Below are 18,826 nucleotides of genomic sequence, written 5' to 3'. Positions count from 1 at the left end.
GTCATAAGAAACGAGTGACCGGTGAAAAATAATGTTCTTCCAATTCTTGAACTAATGCATACAAACATCCTAAACTTCGTCTTCTGTGCTCGAATTTATCATTTTTTTCGTGTAAATTTCGTATAATTGACAATTTTTTTTCTCAATCGGTCAGTGTTGTTGTGAAAATATGGCAGGTAATTAAAGTTCGTGTTTTGAAGCCGAAGTTTAACGATTGTCACCTGTTTGTCAACAATTGACGAAAAATAAACAAAAAAGCATGGAAATTGAGCACGTGTTTAACATGTAAATTCAGATAATAGTTTATTTTAAGGACATCCATGCGTATTGTGGTCACCGGATTTTTACGAGATGGGTCACACTGAGGTCACCTTGCATACGGAAAATATGTCGGGGGAATATCTTGCTGGAAGGAAGCTATTCAAATAAAGTAAACTTCTTCTAAATATGAATAAATTAAAGAATTTTCTTCAGAAAAAAGAATATGTACATAAGTTTTATAATGAAAACTATCCATTGAGTTATAAAAATCATATGCATTATTTTTTTTTGATTTGAGGTTTCTTATGACTTTAAATTAAGTTGTTATTTGAATAACTTCAATTTCTAAATTCACATGAATTTCACGTGAAAAAAAGCAACTTGATTTTTTTCCCCATATAAGCTCTTTTGTGGTAAAATTTACTCGTTGAAATTTCACACATTTTCATGAAACACTATAAAGGGCATAAAGAAGAATAACTGGAGTTTACAGGACCTTAAGATACCACCGACTTGTGTTCAATCTGTAAATAGTATTATTGCAATTGTAGTATAGTTAGTTATGGTACCAGTTTTGTAGTATATTTAGTTGTGGGGTACCAGTTTTGTAGATTGATTATGGCTATATAGCCAGTCAAGGTCGTTAAAAACTGCCATTATCAATGTAGATTACATAGTTATTGGGTACCAGATTTGTAGTTTATTCCCTAATAAAGAGAACCAGTTTAAATGGCATTCTAGAATCTCTGGTTAAGGTTGTACCAATATTTTAAGTAAAAGTACTGTACCAGTAATTTAGAATCTCTGATTAAGGATGTACCATTATTTTTAATAAGTGTTCAAATTATGAAGTATATATTCAATCATGGAATTTATGGAGACAGTGGTGTAAATTTGCTGCTCCTTGTCAGGAAAAACATTATAAAGACCAAATTTTACAGTATATTTGGAAGCTCCTGCATACTTGAGTAACAAAGATATCTGACATACTTTTTTTCCGATCATATTTGTTAAAAACACAGTTGTCTTGATAATATAGAGCAAAGACTTCTGTACAAACTCTGGTGCTAGGGGCCATTTCGAAATTAAAAAGTTGTACCATTTTATGTACAAAATTTAGTTCAATTTGTGGATGAATGGTATTCCAATTTTGTATTATCTGCTATTTCATTTAAGAGAAACAACACACCAAATTTTTGTTTACAACTATGATTTTGCCAGCTTCCTTAAGATGTAAACAAACTAGTGCAAAAATAAAGAACAAAAGTAGAATTGGTTTTCATAGTTGTAAACAAAAAATTGTGAATTTAAAGAACAAAACTAGAATTCCTTTTATGAAAAGGTTTATGAACAAAACAAATCCGATTTTTTTATGTGTTTTGAAAGGACTTTAAAAAAGTTATTATATTCTTAATAAAATGTTCATTAGTTCACTAGTTTTACTTTATTATGCCGTGATAAGAATTATATGAAGTTGATAGATGAGACATTGGTGTGTTGTTTCCTAGTGCAGTGGCTTCAACAATGCATTATGTGTGATAAGTTCATATCAAAAGTGGTTGTTCAATGATATTTGTTATGCTGATGCATTAGCATTGGCAAATACTACTTGCTTCCGTGCATGGAGATTACTTGACCCCTACCCTTTAGTCATGGCCTATTGACTTTCACCTCAAGATGAAGTTTGTTCAGTATAGTTGATTGACTAATGATAAGTCAATAATGTTTTCCCCGGCACATGCTTTTGCAGAAGACATAGAAATACTGGGTGTCTGTCCGTCCATTCTTGTAAGGCCACATTTAAAAGAATGTCTGTTTCCCCTTCCCGGGTCTACCCTTTGTAAACTGACCGGACAGGCAGGTCTTCTTTTTTTTTTTTTGATGATATTAACTTATTTGTAGATCTCACTTCGCTGAACATCACTTCTGTTTACAGTATATCTTTATCTACTCAATATTAAAGATAACCAAAAACAGCAAAATTTTCTTTCTTTTTTTTTTAACTGGATGTCAAGATGGCCCCCTTTTTTTTTTAACTGGATGTCAAGATGGCCCCATGGCTTGAATAGATCATAAGGGTAAAATGTCGATTTTGGCTTGTATCTTTGAAACCAAAGCATTTGGAGCAAATCTGACATTTGGTTAAAATGTTCATCAAGTTGAGATCTATTTGCACACAAATCTGGCAACCTATTGTTGGGTTGCTGCCCGTGAATTGCTAATTTTTAGAAAATTTTGCTGTTTTTGGTTATCTTTAATATTGTAGATAAAGATATACTGTAAACAGAAGTGATGTTCAGCGAAGTGAGATCTACAAATAAGTTAATATCTGAAGGAGTTATTGCCCTTTTTGTCGAGCCTTCGACTTAAGTCGAAAAAGCGAGACTAAGCGATCCTACATTCCGTCGGCGGCGGCACCACAAATATTCACTCTGAGGTTAAAGTTTTTGAAATTTTAATAACTTTCTTAAACAATACTGAATTTCTACCAAACTTGGACAGAAGCTTGTTTATGATCATAAGAAAGTATCCAGAAGTAAATTTTGTAAAAATAAAATTCCATTTTTACCGTATTTTACTTATAAATGGACTTAGTTTTTCTGCGAGGAAACATTACATTCACTCTGTGGTTAAAGTTTTTAAAATTTTAATAACTTTCATAAACTATCCTTGATTTGTACCAAACTTGGACAGAAGCTTGTTTATGATCATAAGATAGTATCAAGAAGAAAATTTTGTAAAAATAAATTTCCACTTTTCCGTATTTTACTTATAAATGGACTTAGTTTTTTTGCCAGAAACAAAACATTCACTCTGTGGTTTAAGTTTTTAAAATTTTTATAATGTTCTTAAACTATCCTGGATTTCTACCAAACTTAGACAAAAGCTTGTTTCTGATCATAAGATATTATTCAGAAGTAAATTTTGTAAAAAAAAAAATCACTTTTTCTGTATTTTACTTATAAATGGACTTAGTTTTTCTTCCAGTTAACATTACATACAGTCTGCAGTTAAAGTTTATAAAGCATTTATTAGATTCATAAACTATCCTGGATTTTTTTACCAAACTTGGAAGCTTCTTTCAATCAAAAGACAGTATCGAGAGGGAAATTTTTATTGATGTTTTTCTTCATTTTTGTTGAGTCTGCGATTAACAGCAAAAGTAGGCGAGACACTGGGTTCCATGGAACACTTACGAATTTTTAGTTAATTTTTCACATTTGTTCGTAAATGTTTGTATTCTTTTACAAAAATCTTCTCCGAAACTAATTGGACAAATTAAACCAAACTTGGCCACAATCATCATTAGGGTATCTAGTTTAGAAAATGTGTCTGATGACTCTGTCTGCACACCAAGATGGCTGGCATGGCTGAAATGGAACACGGGGGTAAAATGCAGTTTTTAGCTCACCTGGGCCGAAGAGTCGCGTGAGCTTCTCCCATCACTTTGCGTATGTCATCTGTCGTCGTTAACTTTGACAAAAATCTTCTCTGAAACTACTTGGCAAAATTAATCCAAACTTGGCCGCAATCATCATTAGGGTATCTAGTTTTAAAAATGTGTCCAGCGACCCGGCCAACCAACCAAGATGGCCGCCATGGCTAAAAATAGAACATATGGGTAAAATGCAGTTTTTGGCTAATAACTCAAAAATCAAAGCATTTAGAGAAAATCGGACCAGGTAAAATTGTTTATCAGGTGAAGATCTATCTGCCCTGAAATTTTCAGATGAATCAGACAACCTGTTGTTTGGTTGCTGCCCCTGAATTGGTAATTTTAAGGAAATTTTACTGTTTGGTTATTATCTTGAATATTATTATAGATAGAGATAAACTGTAAACAGCAATAATGTTCAGCAAAGTTAAATTTACAAATAAGTCAACATGACAGAAATGGTCAGTTGACCCCTTTAGGAGTTATTGCCCTTTATAGTCAATTTTTAACCATTTTTCGTAAATCTTGGTAATCTTTTACAAAAATCCTCCTGAAACTACTGGGCCAAATTAATCAAAACTTGGCCACAATCATCTTTGGGGAATTTAGTTTACAAAATGTGTCCGGTGACCCGGCCATCTAACCAAGATGGCCGCCATGGCTAAAAATAGAACATAGTGGTAAGATGCAGTTTTTGGCTAACTCAAAAACCAAAGCATTTAGAGCGAATCTGATGAGAGGTAAAATTGTTTATCTGATCAAGAACTATCTGCTCTGAAATTTTCAGATGAATCAGACAACCCGTTGTTGGGTTGCTGCCCCTGAATTGGTAATTTTAAGGAAATTTTGCTGTTTTTGGTTATTATCTGGAATATTATTGTAGAGATAAACTGTTAACAGCAGTAATGTTCAGCAAAGTAAGATTTACAAATAAGTCAACATGACCGAAATGGTCAATTGACCCCCTAAGGAGTTATTGTCCTTTATATTCAATTTTTAACAATTTTCATAAAATTTGTAAATTTTTACTTACATTTTCCACTGAAACTACTGGGGCAAGTTCATTATAGATAGAGATAATTGTAAGCAGCAAGAATGTTCAGTAAAGTAAGATGTACAAACGCATCACCATCACCAAAACCCAATATTTTCATGAATCCATCTGCTTCCTTTGTTTAATATTCACATAGACCAAGGTGAGCGACACAGGCTCTTTAGAGCCTCTAGTTTGCTTATATCTCTGAAACCAAAGCATTAAGAGCAAATCTGACATTTGTACCAAATGTTCATCAGGTTGAGATATGTCTGCCCTGAAATTTTCACACACATTGGGCAACCCGTTGTTGGGTTGCTGCCCCTGAATTTGTAATTTTAAGGAAATTTTGCAGTTTTTGGTTATTATCTCAAATATTATTATAGATGGAGATTAAATTGTAAACAGCAAAGTAAGATCTACAATTAAGTCAACATGATCAAAATAGTCAATTGAACCATTAAGGAGTTTTTGCCCTTTATGGTCAATTTATTGTCAAAATATTTTTCTCTTAACAACAGCGATGAGAGGAATGATACAATGGATATTTGTAGTTCAATATATAGTTCAAATTCTTAACATGTTTAAGACTTATAAATAAGTTACCATCAACGTTTTGCCAAACTGCAATGCAAAAAGAAACAAACAAATGAGAAACTAGTAAAATCTTATTTATTTTATTTATGAAAAAAATACTTTTATACAGCAACATAGACAATAATCTAACTTGTTAACTTAGACAAGCTTTACAGTTAATGTCCTAATGCATATAGAGTAAGGCGTAAGACTTTGTTTAGCTTGCTTGCTTTGTTTGTGAATTGCACAATAGTAATTGGAATAACTACTGGGCCAAGTTCATTATAGATAAAGATAATTGTGAACAGCAAGAATGTACAGTTAAGTAAGATCTTCAAACACATCACCATCACCAAAACACAATTTTGTCATGAGTTCTGTAATGTGTGTCCTTTTTTTAATATGCACATAGACCAATGTGAGCGACACAGGCTCTTTAGAGCTCTAGTTGTTTTTCAAATATTTTAAAATGACCAGTTGTTGGCTCGGTTAATTTGTTTTTATACTTACCCCATAAATGGATCATGGTCTGTCCGGCTTTAATAATTTGTAGGATGTTCATACACCTAACGAAGGTGTGCATGGCCACAGGATTTTGACTTTTTCCAAACACTTTCAAATTCTGACAATGACGGGTATTTTTTGTCACTTTTATAGGCATAGGGATCCGGCGGCATCAGCTAACTTTTTAACAGCTTTATCTTTTAGAAGGTCTAAAGCAAAGGTTAAGACCTGGATGCTTCATACTTTGTATATAGATAACGTATGTAACGAAGTTTCCGTCTGTCACATGACCAATGTCCTGATCCCCATTTTCATGGTTTAGTGACTACTGTACTTGAACAAAAAAAGATCTTTTGTAATGTCAACTTCTCTCCTATTATGAATAGTAGGATAACTATAATTGGTGTGTGCGTACCTTGTAAATTCCTCATGCCCGTCATACATTTTTCACTTGACCTTGGCCTCATTGCGTCAGTGAACAAGGTTAAGTTTTGGTGGTCAAGTCAATATCTTATATCCTATAAGCAATAGGTCTAGTATATGTGCTGTATTGAAGGATTGTAAGGTGTACATGTCAAACTGGCAGGTTTCATCTGACCTTGACCTCGTTTTTCATGGTTCAGTGGTCAAAGATAAGTTTTAGTATTTTGGTCTTTTTTCTTATACTACTAGAACACACCCGTGATATCGCGGGTCCTTGACTGAATTAAGTATATAACTATGCGCAAGCCTTATTTTATTATTAGTACTGTCATCTGATAAAGTCATGCCGATTATAAGATACACAATTTTCTCTGCTTTCAAATCTTTCTGTTTGAACCCGTCGAACTGGAACTTATCAATTATTGGTAATATTAATTATTTGGAAAACAAAAGGTCCTGGAATGGAGTATTTTTTAATCAACAGCATTGTCCTATATTAGTTATAAATAAAGTTGAATTCTTTGATTCGCTGTTTTACGTCATGCCCGCTAACAAATTGAAACTTATTTTTAGTCCAGATTTTTAGTATTCGTATTGTTATCTTAGAAAGTCTTACGGATTAAAATACTACAATAGGTAACATTTTGACAATTTAGTAGTGTCAACCCTGTGATTATGACCCGTGTATATAGCATATTAATCCTGAATACACCGTTTGGTGGTGCGCCTGTCAGATGCGGAACGTACAGATAAGGTAATAGGTAACAGGGGATTATACTATTGGTATCGGTATCGGACTCGACCCGGAACTTCCTAATTATTGGCAATATTAATTACTTAGAACATACTCACCCCTTCTCGTCCAATGAAAAGTCAGTTTTTTGCCCTCTAATTTTCATAGTACATGGTTTTCCATGCACTATGAAATGCTATACATGAATTACTTTTCATTGTCAGTTAATTATGAAAATGAACTCTTAATAGCTGCACTAACGAAGTGTACAATCCCCTAAGGCATTTTCCTTGGGAAAATAGCCTACTGATTAAAGATGAAAAAGCAAAGATTAAAATAAAAAAAAATTGAATGTTGCAAAATTTCATGCATTTTCTAATGGTACACATAGATAGAATACACCAAAAAAAAAAAATGGGAAGGATAAATAAAATGATATATGTTTAATTTATATACCTTACATTTAAAGGAATTATTTTCGTTTTCTTTAAAAAAAAAAAAGACAATACCAGACTGCTGATTTATAAAGCAAAGGATTGATTTCGGAGAAACACAATACATTTAAATTTATCAATAAAAAGTAAAGCATTTAGTGTTGAATGGTCTGAATTCAAGTATTTATGCAGAGAGTTTTATATTTATAAAAAAAATCAAATTTCAAAAATGGGATTTATATAACATTGTGTTGCTTTTTAAAATAAAAAAATCTAAATATATAATTTATTTGCCTCCTATTGGAGAGTATGAAACAAAGCAAAGACAATTACAATTAATCATATACAAACAACACGAGTTATGATTTACACAGAGACAGTCAATAAAGACGAGATCACGACGAAAAGTTCAATTATTTACATATGTTCATTACAGTTTGAAGATAGTTTATGTACTTCTAGCAGCAGTTGCGGTTCTGTAACAATTTACAAGAATTGTAGATAAAGTTCACACACGTGAAGTTAAACTGTTCACGTTCTTTATTCTGTAGATCAAAATCGGTGTCACAGGCAAGAATACAATTAAGCAATTTATTGTCAGTCATATTTCCTAAGTGAACACTAAATGAAATCGGGTTTATGTCTATAACACTCCTCCAAAATTGATCTCGAGCATCAACTGTATAGTCACATGATAGTATCGCATGAGTACAAGGATCATCAAAAAGTTTACCACATTTATCGCACAGTATTCTGTTGTTTTGTAAGTTCTCGCGTATAAGACAGCACGTTGATGTTACAAAATGGGCCTGTCTGCGCATCAGTGGGTGACGTAGTGCTACTCTCCACGCCGCATGCGGTACACAAAACGAGTGAATGTCTTTGAAAACAACAAAATCAGGATCCACTGCCATCCGATGATGCCACTTTACTACCTCAACCTGGTAAATTGACGTCTTGACTACCGATTTCCAAATTGCCGAACTTGGGAATTGTCCATCATTGAGAAACTGATCTAGATATTTCGATAAACCATATTTTGTGAGTATTTCAATAATGTCAAAAGCGAAACCTGATCTGGTGTCATATTGATTATATCTAGCATCAATGAGTCTACGGAGAAGAATACGGAATGAGACAGCTGAGTATGGAAGGCGACATGTTCTTCCAAAAAACAACAGTTTTCGTTCACATATAAAACTTTCAATTGAAAGCCATCCTAACAATGACACACACATGTCGCTTCTTGTTCTTCTTGGTAAACCTTGTATAAATTTACAAATATAGTGGTGAGTTCTTTCAAGCATCAGTATTTCAGTGCAGGTAAGTTTTCCCCAGAGTTCACAACCGTATAGTGCTTTCGGATAGCAGAGCTGACGTATAATCTTTGCGCATACAATTGGATTTACAATGGCTGGGTGTATTCCAAGGCGTATAACTGATGTTGTTGTCGAGCGCAAGGTGCGACAAGCTTTAAGAGTTCTGTCCATTGTTTTTAAAGATGTATCTAGTTGAATACCAATATGTCGAGCAGAAGTTACATAGTTAATCGGTTCTTGATATAGATATGTTGGAGTAGAAGTTCTGCGTTTACCGAATTGTAATAATTTGCTTTTTGCTGGTGAAAACGTGAAACCCCACATGTTACTATAGTTCTCACATATTGTTACCATCCGTTGTGTCGAAACGCAGTTTGTAGCAATAATAGCAATATCGTCTGCTTGAACTGGAGAGCTAGCATTAAGATCGTGAAAGAATGCACCTTCTTTTGAAGATTCTAGTTCGTTTATAAGGTCATTTATGAAGATCAAGTACAGTTTAGCTGACAAGGAACTTCCCTGGCGAATACCACGCTTTAGTTCAAACCATTTAGACAATTTACCATTTGAAGACACGGCACCATACAGATTAGTGTACATACTATCAAGCAAAAGCCAAAGTTTACCATGAGCTCCATACTCGTGCAGTTTTAAACGAAGTCCATCATGCGGAACAGTATCAAAAGCTTTCGTGCTATCTAGTAAAACAATATAAATAGTCCCATTCTTTTCAATATGATGGAGAGTTACTTCTTGAAGATTAAAAGACGCATTGAGGCTGCTTAAGAGCTTTTGATACGCTACTTGCTGTCCGTTTGGAAAATCTGTTCGTATGCTGGAGAGCTTGATGTCGATTAGTTTTTCGAATACTTTTGTAATACTTGGTACTAACGAAATTCCCCGATATGAATTTGTATCAGTTCGGCTTTTGTTATCACCTTTATATAGGAGGATAATCATACTTTTGTGCCATTCTTTTGGTACGTAGGCATATTGCAGAATCAGATTGAATAAATAACATAAGTGTTTCATTAACAGTTTGCCACCGAAACGCAGGTGTTCGTAAGCAATGTCATCATGACCACATGCTTTGTTACATTTTAGCTTATTACATATGTCATGTACTTCCGAAAATTCAAAAGTAATCCAATTGGCTGAAGTGTCTTTAGTAGCACTATTTCTGATAGCCTTCACCTTCTCAGAAATTTCATTTTGACGATTACAATCTTTGTAGTTTGTAGGCGAAAAAACAGTGCAAAAATGTTCATACCAAATATCGCATATATCGTCAGAATCAGTGTAGAGAATGCCATCTTTCTTAAGCGACATGCATCCGGAAGACTTCTTCTTTCGTCTGTTTAAAATGGTCCATGCATGTTTTTGATCTATATCGATTTCTTTTTCTAACCTGCGTGCAGTTGAACTTTCAAACTCATCAAATGCTTTTCGAAGTGCAGCACGAAAAAGTCTTTTTGAATTTTTATATGTCACAAATGCATTACAATTGCTGTCATGGCAATGACATTGATTTATCCATTCTTTTCGAGCGGATCTCATGTTGTTACGTAAAAAAGTCAGGTTGTTATTCCAGTATGGTTTCATGTAACCTTTATAACTGATGTGTGGTAAAGTTTCAATCTCAGCAGTTTTTATAGAATTGATAATTTCATCGTAATAACTTTCAATCGTTGTTTCGTTAATTTGACCACTAGGATACTCTAAAGTCCACAGTTTTTGAGATACTGCATGAGAATAGTCTGTTACTGCGCCTTTATTTCGCGCACGGTCCCATGCCACTTTTGGACGATTTACAAACACTGGAGGTTGTAAGTTAGCTCCCTTTCCACGAAATTCGAACGTACATAGTACTGGATGGTGATCAGAGATACAAAAAGTATGATTGTCTAAGACACTCGCTTTCCGAATGTTTTCAATGTTGTCAACGTTAATTATAATATGATCTATTCCGGTAGCCGGACCTCCATGATGCGACTGAAACGTACAAACGGGTCCTGTGCAAATCGCCTCCATATTTACAGACACTAGGTTATGTTCAATCATAAGTGAACGGAAAAAATCACTTCTTTGGTCTGATGAAAACATGTATCTTGGTCCATTGATTTTCGTATTAAAGTCACCCAATAAAACTACTGTCCCAATTTCCTGATAAGTAGTATATAGTTCAAACATATATTCGACATGTTCACGAAAGAAATCAATTGAGTGAGAAGATGCAGGTAAGTACGCACAAAACGCAAAAAATGTTTCACAATTTGGAATATTAACTTCAATACCAAGGAATCTAGAGTTGTTACAGTCTATCACCGACGTATATGGATAAATGACTTTCGAGACTAAGAATGCTACTCCTGATCTATCATTTACTCGTAAGGATTCAATATTTGATTCGTCCACGCCTTTCGAGATAGACACAAAGTTACTATCTATTGAGTCAAGTATATGCAATTGATATGATCGAAGCCAATGCTCAGACAGAGCACAAATGTCAACATCATTATTACGTAAGACTTCTGAGAGATACGGAATGCTAGAAAAGATTCCTCTACAATTCCAACACATGAAATTTAAACTAGTCGTATCCATGATTTTTGTTGTCAGGTACCGGAATTGAATGTTCTGCTGCAAATTGCTCCCATGGCAACCATGGTTTAACAAAAATGCCCTTTGGCCAGAATTCAGGGTTCTTTATCAGAGCTTCATCTTCAGCTGCGACATTCAGATGAGCAGATGCACTCCGTCTGTACTGTTTGTCAAAATATCGTAGGAAAGTCACCTTAATGTTCCGACTGTCTAAAAATGAACGCATTGCATTTTCGGATGAAGTTCGTTTATCGATTCCGCCAACATAAAATCGGGATATTCTCTTCTTGTTTCTTGATACACCTTTAAATTCGGAAGTTGGGGGATTACATACGGATCTTGGAAAGTGTACATCAATCTTTTGTGTAGAGTCGATTTCGTTTTCAGGGTTCTTTGGTGCAAGTGTTGTCCTTTTAACAAATGACGCTTCAACTTCGGGTTCCTTTATTTCCGGTGATTTTTGTAATACATCTGAGACTGAATCGTGTGTTTTTGATTTGCCTATGTTCGAGCGTAGAAATTCGTCAGATTGCATTTCAGATACAATTTTGGCATATGATTTTTGTATGTTGGTCTCATTCGTTTTTGCATTTCGTTCAACTGTGTTGATACGTTTTCTGATATCAGTTATTGATGAGGTAAGTGAGGATGATGACGAGTCATATTTTTCTATGCTGGTTATAGTGTCTTTAAGTTGTTCACTTAAAACCTGAACTTTGGTACGCAATGAATTTACACCGGAGGCTTTCGAGTCAGATATTTTTGTAATTCGGATACATTCAGAGTCGAGTCTTGACTTGGTTTCATTACACAATTTTATTGTCGCCTCAAGTTTTGACTTGCTTTTCTCGGCTTGAACTTTCTCCGTGGAAATTTCCAAATCTAAGGACTTCACTTTATTTGTCAGTTCCATAATGACGTTTTTGTTTGTTTCGTGTATTTTTGAACTCTGACATAGTTTTTCAGACATATCGGTAACTGTCTTTTCTAGATGGGAATTTTCATCCTTCAATCGTGAAATAGTAGATCTTGATAAATTGAGCTGATTTTGAATGTTAATTAACCTTTCATTTTGCTTGTTAATTTTGCTATTCATCGATCTGTTTTCTGTTTCAAGTTGTCTAGTTTTTCGTTTGTCCCCTTCGTAGTTTTTTCATGTGTCAATTTCATTTCTATAGTAGAGCTTTCTATTTTAATGATAGTTTCTCGCATACACAAATCAGGTATTTCTACAGGAGTAGACGAAACCACGTTTACATCCAGGTATGAATTATTTCTACCAGAGGATTTGCTGCTTAAGGATTCTTTCAAGTCATCGCAATACTCTCCGACTGAGGCAAGCCTGAGCACAAAACAATCTCGTCCAAGCTTTTGTACCAGAGGTTCACCATTTTTTGTTTTTGGTTGAATACGCTTTTTTAAGACTGCAGAAATAAAGGGAAAGTCAGCTCTACCTTTTGCTTTTATAAAATATTGCATTCTTAATTGTTCTAATAAATCGGGATTATTGTTGCAAATATTGCATAAACATGAGATAAAGGAGTCTCTTGGTAGATTACTGCATTCATTTTCGATGCGTTGGAAAATTGTTTCATTTTCATTAGGCAAATGTTCATAATTTATGACAGAATCATCAACTAAATGTTCAGAAGAACCAATATTTAGAAAATGGTTTGCTATCATTGAAGAGTCGCTGTACAAACTGTGTATTTCACTTTCATCGGTAATGCAACAAGACTTCTGAGCTAATTGTAATGAACAAGGTGCTAACTCGGTATACGTTCGATCTACCGTTATATCATTATGATCCATTGTATCTTTAAGTCTACAGATTATTTTACCCTTACGGCAATGCAAAGTCCAAAGTCCAATTTTAACATAACATTTAAACTCCTGTATGCTACTTAAATTTTCAAACTCTAACGTGAGTTGTTTTTAGTAACGGTTGTGTAATGTTAAGTTTTTTCGATCACTTTGTATATAGTTTATATGTTGAAATGCAAGGAAAAACTCACAAAAACTTCGAACAGTGTGTAGAAATATCCAAAATAACGATATCCAGCACAGTATTAAGAAAATAAAGTTTGTAAAATCATCAAAATAGTAGGAGTAGTAGTAATAGGTAACAGGGGATTATACTATTGGTATCGGTATCGGACTCGACCCGGAACTTCCTAATTATTGGCAATATTAATTACTTAGAACATACTCACCCCTTCTCGTCCAATGAAAAGTCAGTTTTTTGCCCTCTAATTTTCATAGTACATGGTTTTCCATGCACTATGAAATGCTATACATGAATTACTTTTCATTGTCAGTTAATTATGAAAATGAACTCTTAATAGCTGCACTAACGAAGTGTACAATCCCCTAAGGCATTTTCCTTGGGAAAATAGCCTACTGATTAAAGATGAAAAAGCAAAGATTAAAATAAAAAAAAATTGAATGTTGCAAAATTTCATGCATTTTCTAATGGTACACATATATAGAATACACCAAAAAAAAAAATGGGAAGGATAAATAAAATGATATATGTTTAATTTATATACCTTACATTTAAAGGAATTATTTTCGTTTTCTTTAAAAAAAAAAAAGACAATACCAGACTGCTGATTTATAAAGCAAAGGATTGATTTCGGAGAAACACAATACATTTAAATTTATCAATAAAAAGTAAAGCATTTAGTGTTGAATGGTCTGAATTCAAGTATTTATGCAGAGAGTTTTATATTTATAAAAAAAATCAAATTTCAAAAATGGGATTTATATAACATTGTGTTGCTTTTTAAAATAAAAAAATCTAAAGATAAATAAGTATTAAATTTTACCTGAAGCAGAAGAAAAACAATTTATCCTTCCCAAACTATGTCAGTACTATTTCATTTCATCCATTGAAATGATCATTACCCATGTTTTATATTTATTTCATTATAAAAAGTGAACTCTTATTTAGGTTTGAATATTACAATGGGAAAGGATAGTTTTGTAAGGTCACTCGAAAGTGTGAATATGTTCTAAATTGGTCAGACAATACTTGGTCATGTTTTATGAAGATTTAAGCCCTCGGCTTCGCCTTGGGCTTAAATTTTCATAAAACATGACCAAGTATTGTCTAACCTATAAATAGAATATACTTATACCTTCTCGTCCAATTAAAAGTCAGTTTTTTCACCTCTAACTTTCATAGTACATGGTTTTCCATGCACTATGAAATGCTATACATGAATGAGTTTTCATTGTCAGTTAATTATGAAAGTGAAATCTTAATAGCTACACTAACGAAGTGTACAATCCCCTAAGGCATTTTCCTTGGATTAAAGATGAAAGAGCTAAGATTAAAACAAAAACGTTTTGAATTTTGCAGAATTTCATGCATTTTCTAATGGTACACATAATAGAATACAAAAATAAAAAAAGTGGTAAGGATAAATAAAATGATATTTATTTAATTTATATACCTTACATTTGAGGGAATCATTTTCTTTTTCTTTCAAAAAAACACAATGCCAGACTGCTGATATATACATGCAGTGTCGGAAATTGTCTGCCCTGTAAGGGGAGGCAGTTTATTATCAGTGCTGGTACTGTGTATTACTACATGCATATTTTATTCTATTTTCTTACGAAAATTTATGCTTTGCTTGTAGAGAACGTATTTAACATTTAAAAGGACAAGTTGTCTATTTGCAAGGGCGATAACTTTTTTGTCACACGGTATTTAAATTTAAATATAGACTTATTACCTATTTTTTTTAAGTTTAAATAAAACAGAAATAGCACATCCGGATGTTAATAATGTCAACGACAACAAGAAAATTGGGATAGAAAGGTATTTGGAGAAGAAATTGTATTATTTTTGTAGTTCAAATTTTTCCGAATCATTGGTAATGTCATTAGGTTGGGAGAGACGGGTTTATAAAGGTAAACTTCTTTCAATTTGTTTTGATGGGAGGCGAACTTGCACATTTCACTTCTGATCTAACTGCTCTGTTCTGGTAATATGAAATATGCAAGATACACGATGTTTATACTTACAATGTAAATTACGTTTTACGACAATGAGGCAGCAACCTACCAACAAATGCATTTAAATGAAATCAAAATTTATAAATGCATTGTCTTCAACAAATGACAATGAGGCAGGTACACGCCTACACAATATGTCAATCTCTAAATCACCATAAGACAGGTGTCAATACAATATGTCAATCTCTAAATCACCATCAGACAGGTGCCTATACAATATATCAATCTCTAAATCACCATCAGACAGATGCCTATACAATATGTCAATCTCTAAACCAGCATCATACAGGTGCATATACAATATGTCAATATCTAAATCACCATCAGACAGGTACCTATACAATATATCAATCTCTAAATCACCATAAGACAGGTGCCTATACAATATATCAATCTCTAAATCACCATCAGACAGATGCCTATACAATATGTCAATCTCTAAACCAGCATCATACAGGTGCATATACAATATGTCAATATCTAAATCACCATCAGACAGGTACCTATACAATATATCAATCTCTAAATCACCATAAGACAGGTGCCTATACAATATGTCAATCTCTAAATCAACATTATACAGGTGTCAATACAATATGTCAATCTCTAAATCACCATCATACAGGTGCCTATCCAATATGTCAATCTCTAAATCACCATAAGACATGTGCCTATACAATATGTCAATCTCTAAATCACCATCATACAGGTGCATATACAATATGTCAATCTCTAAATCACCATAAGACATGTGCCTATACAATATGTCAATCTCTAAATCACCATCATACAGGTGCCTATACAATATGTCAATCTCTAAATCACCATAAGACATGTGCCTATACAATATGTCAATCTCTAAATCACCATCATACAGGTGCCTATACAATATGTCAATCTCTAAATCACCATCAGACATATGCCTATACAATATGTCAATCTCTAAATCACCATCATACAGGTGCCTATACAATATATCAATCTCTAAATCACCATCATACAGATGCCTTTACAATATGTCAATCTCTAAATCACCATCAGACATATGCCTATACAATATGCCAATCTCTAAATCACCATCATACAGGTGCCTATACAATATATCAATCTCTAAATCACCATCATACAGATGCCTTTACAATATGTCAATCTCTAAATCACCATAAGACATGTGCCTATACAATATGTCAATCTCTAAATCACCCTGAGTATGGTGTCTTTGCAATTTGTTATATGTGTTATAAAAAGGCGATTTAGCATAATTTGAAATTCGAAAAAAATGTATATCTATATGAATAAATCAGTCAGAGCAGCATTTAAGTCAAAAATATAAAAACACGTGGAACCCCCTTAATACGAATCCATTCGTGGTTTCCTAAATCGAGTGAAGAATTTGACCTTCTTTGTAACAATTAATGGCTACAATTATATAGTGAATCTTTTTTTCCAGTGAGTAATGAATATATCCGAGAAAGAACCTATGTCTATTGAAGATAATGAGAAATACACTATTACAAAAACTGAGGAATATAGGTCAATTACAGTTGAGCATTGCAACAAAGCAGGAAATTCGGGAACCAGTATAACAGATCACAAAGAACCAATAATGGCTGCACAAGGAAATGAACATGGTGAATCAGTCTTATCCAAAACAATTAAGAAAAATTTTGTTAGGATATGTGAACTTCTCGAGGCTTTTCCTCTAAGTGACTATCTTTTTCAACATGACGTCATTACAATGGCGGAACACTCTGAACTTCGACAGAAATGGAAGTTAAGTCACTCTGATGCAAATGACGATTTGTTGAAAAAACTTTGTAAGCGAGAATTTGATCCAAAAATTCTAGAGACAGCTTTAAGAGAGACTAAACAAACTGGTGTTCTAAGAATGCTTTTCGTTACTATGTAATAAAACAATATTTAGCACGGTGTTGTTCTTTTAGTTTTTCTGCAGGTCTGATATATGCTAGTCGTGAGTCGTCTTTGCCTTTATTTGCATGGTTCAGTGCATGACTGCTTGAAAAGATATTTAGCCCTGTTGATTTCACACGTATTATGAGTAATAGGATAACTATATTTGGCAGGATAGAGGTTACAACTAAAAATATACACAGGACAACATTTTCCCTCCTAGCCCCTCACCCCTAGCTCCCTTGGATATGGATATTAGGGACAAAAACTTAATGGGATATGGGATATTGATATTCCTATACAAGCCTCATTGGTAGGTAGTTTAAATATTTGGGTATCCCAGCAGGGGAACGAATACACAACCTTACGGACCAAAGGCAAGTCTGGATAAAAAAAAAATAACTTTAACTTGCAAAGATATATAGGACTCCTTATATAAAATAGTTTGTCATGTATTTACACCAGAAACATCGATAAACTAGGGAAAAAGAAAAATCACAAAAACACCGAACTCCGAGGAAATTTCAAACTAGAGGCATTTAAGAGTCGGTGTCGCACACCTTGGTCTATGTGCATATTAAACAAAGGACACAGATGGATTCATGACAAAATTGTGTTTTGGTGATGGTGATGTGTTTGAAGTTCTTACTTTACTGAACCTTCTTGCTACTTACAATTATCTATAATGAACTTTGCTCATTTGTAACAGAGGACATTATTTTGTAAAAATTTACCAAAATTTACCAAATTAATAAAAATTGTTAAAAATTGACTATAAAGGGCAATAACTCCTAAAGAGGTCAACTGACCATTTTGGTCATGTTGACTTATTTGTAGATCTTACTTTGCTGAACATTATTCCTTTTACAGTTTATCTCTATCTATAATAATATTCAACATAATAACCAAAAAACGGCAAAATTTCCTTAAAGTTGCCAATTCAGAGGCAGCAACCCAACATCCGGTTTTCCGATTCGTCTGAAAATTTCAGGGCAGATAGATATTGACTTGATAAACAATTTCCCCCATGTCAGATTTGCTCTAAATGCTTTTGTTTCAGAGTTATAAGCCGAAATCTACATTTTACCCCTATAATCTATTTTTAGCCATGGCGGCCATATTTGTTGGTTGCTTGGGTCACCGCACACATTTTTTAAACTAGATACCCCAATGATGATTGTGGCCAAGTTTGGTTAAATTTGGCCTAGTAATTTCAGAGGAGAAGATTTTTGTAAAAGTTAACGACGGACGACGACGGACGCCAAGTGATGAGGAAAGCTCCCTTAGTCCTTTGGGCTAGGTGAGCCAAAAAGAAAGTCTATAATCAAATGTCAAAATCAACAGCTCCAACATATCAATAAATGGATTACAACTGTCATATTCCTGAATTGGTACGGAAATTTTCTTATTAAACCAGGTTTTAAGGCTATCTTAACCGTGTGTCTCATTAGGGTCTAAGCGTGACGCGGGATTGTCAATTTTTTTGTAAGAGTAACACGTGAAAGTCAAATTATTGTTTCGTGAAAACGGAAATGAAGTCTAGTGGGACACGGGAAATTACAAAAAAAA

The 18,826-nt window shown here is 33.7% G+C and overlaps 1 long non-coding RNA gene across 1 annotated transcript; it reads left to right on the top strand.

Annotated features, from left to right (window-relative positions):
• The first annotated feature begins 15,043 nt into the window (after positions 1–15,043).
• Positions 15,044–17,272, top strand: LOC143051054 (uncharacterized). Its single transcript, XR_012970564.1, has 2 exons — positions 15,044–15,149; positions 16,797–17,272. It is a non-coding gene; the product is annotated as an uncharacterized LOC143051054 (long non-coding RNA).
• The last annotated feature ends 1,554 nt before the right edge of the window (positions 17,273–18,826 follow it).

The sequence above is a fragment of the Mytilus galloprovincialis genome, chromosome 11 (assembly GCF_965363235.1).
Source record: "Mytilus galloprovincialis chromosome 11, xbMytGall1.hap1.1, whole genome shotgun sequence".
Lineage (NCBI taxonomy): Eukaryota > Metazoa > Mollusca > Bivalvia > Mytilida > Mytilidae > Mytilus > Mytilus galloprovincialis.
The sequence above is the reverse complement of the archived record's forward strand: the minus strand, read 5'-3'. Positions and strand labels throughout refer to the sequence as shown.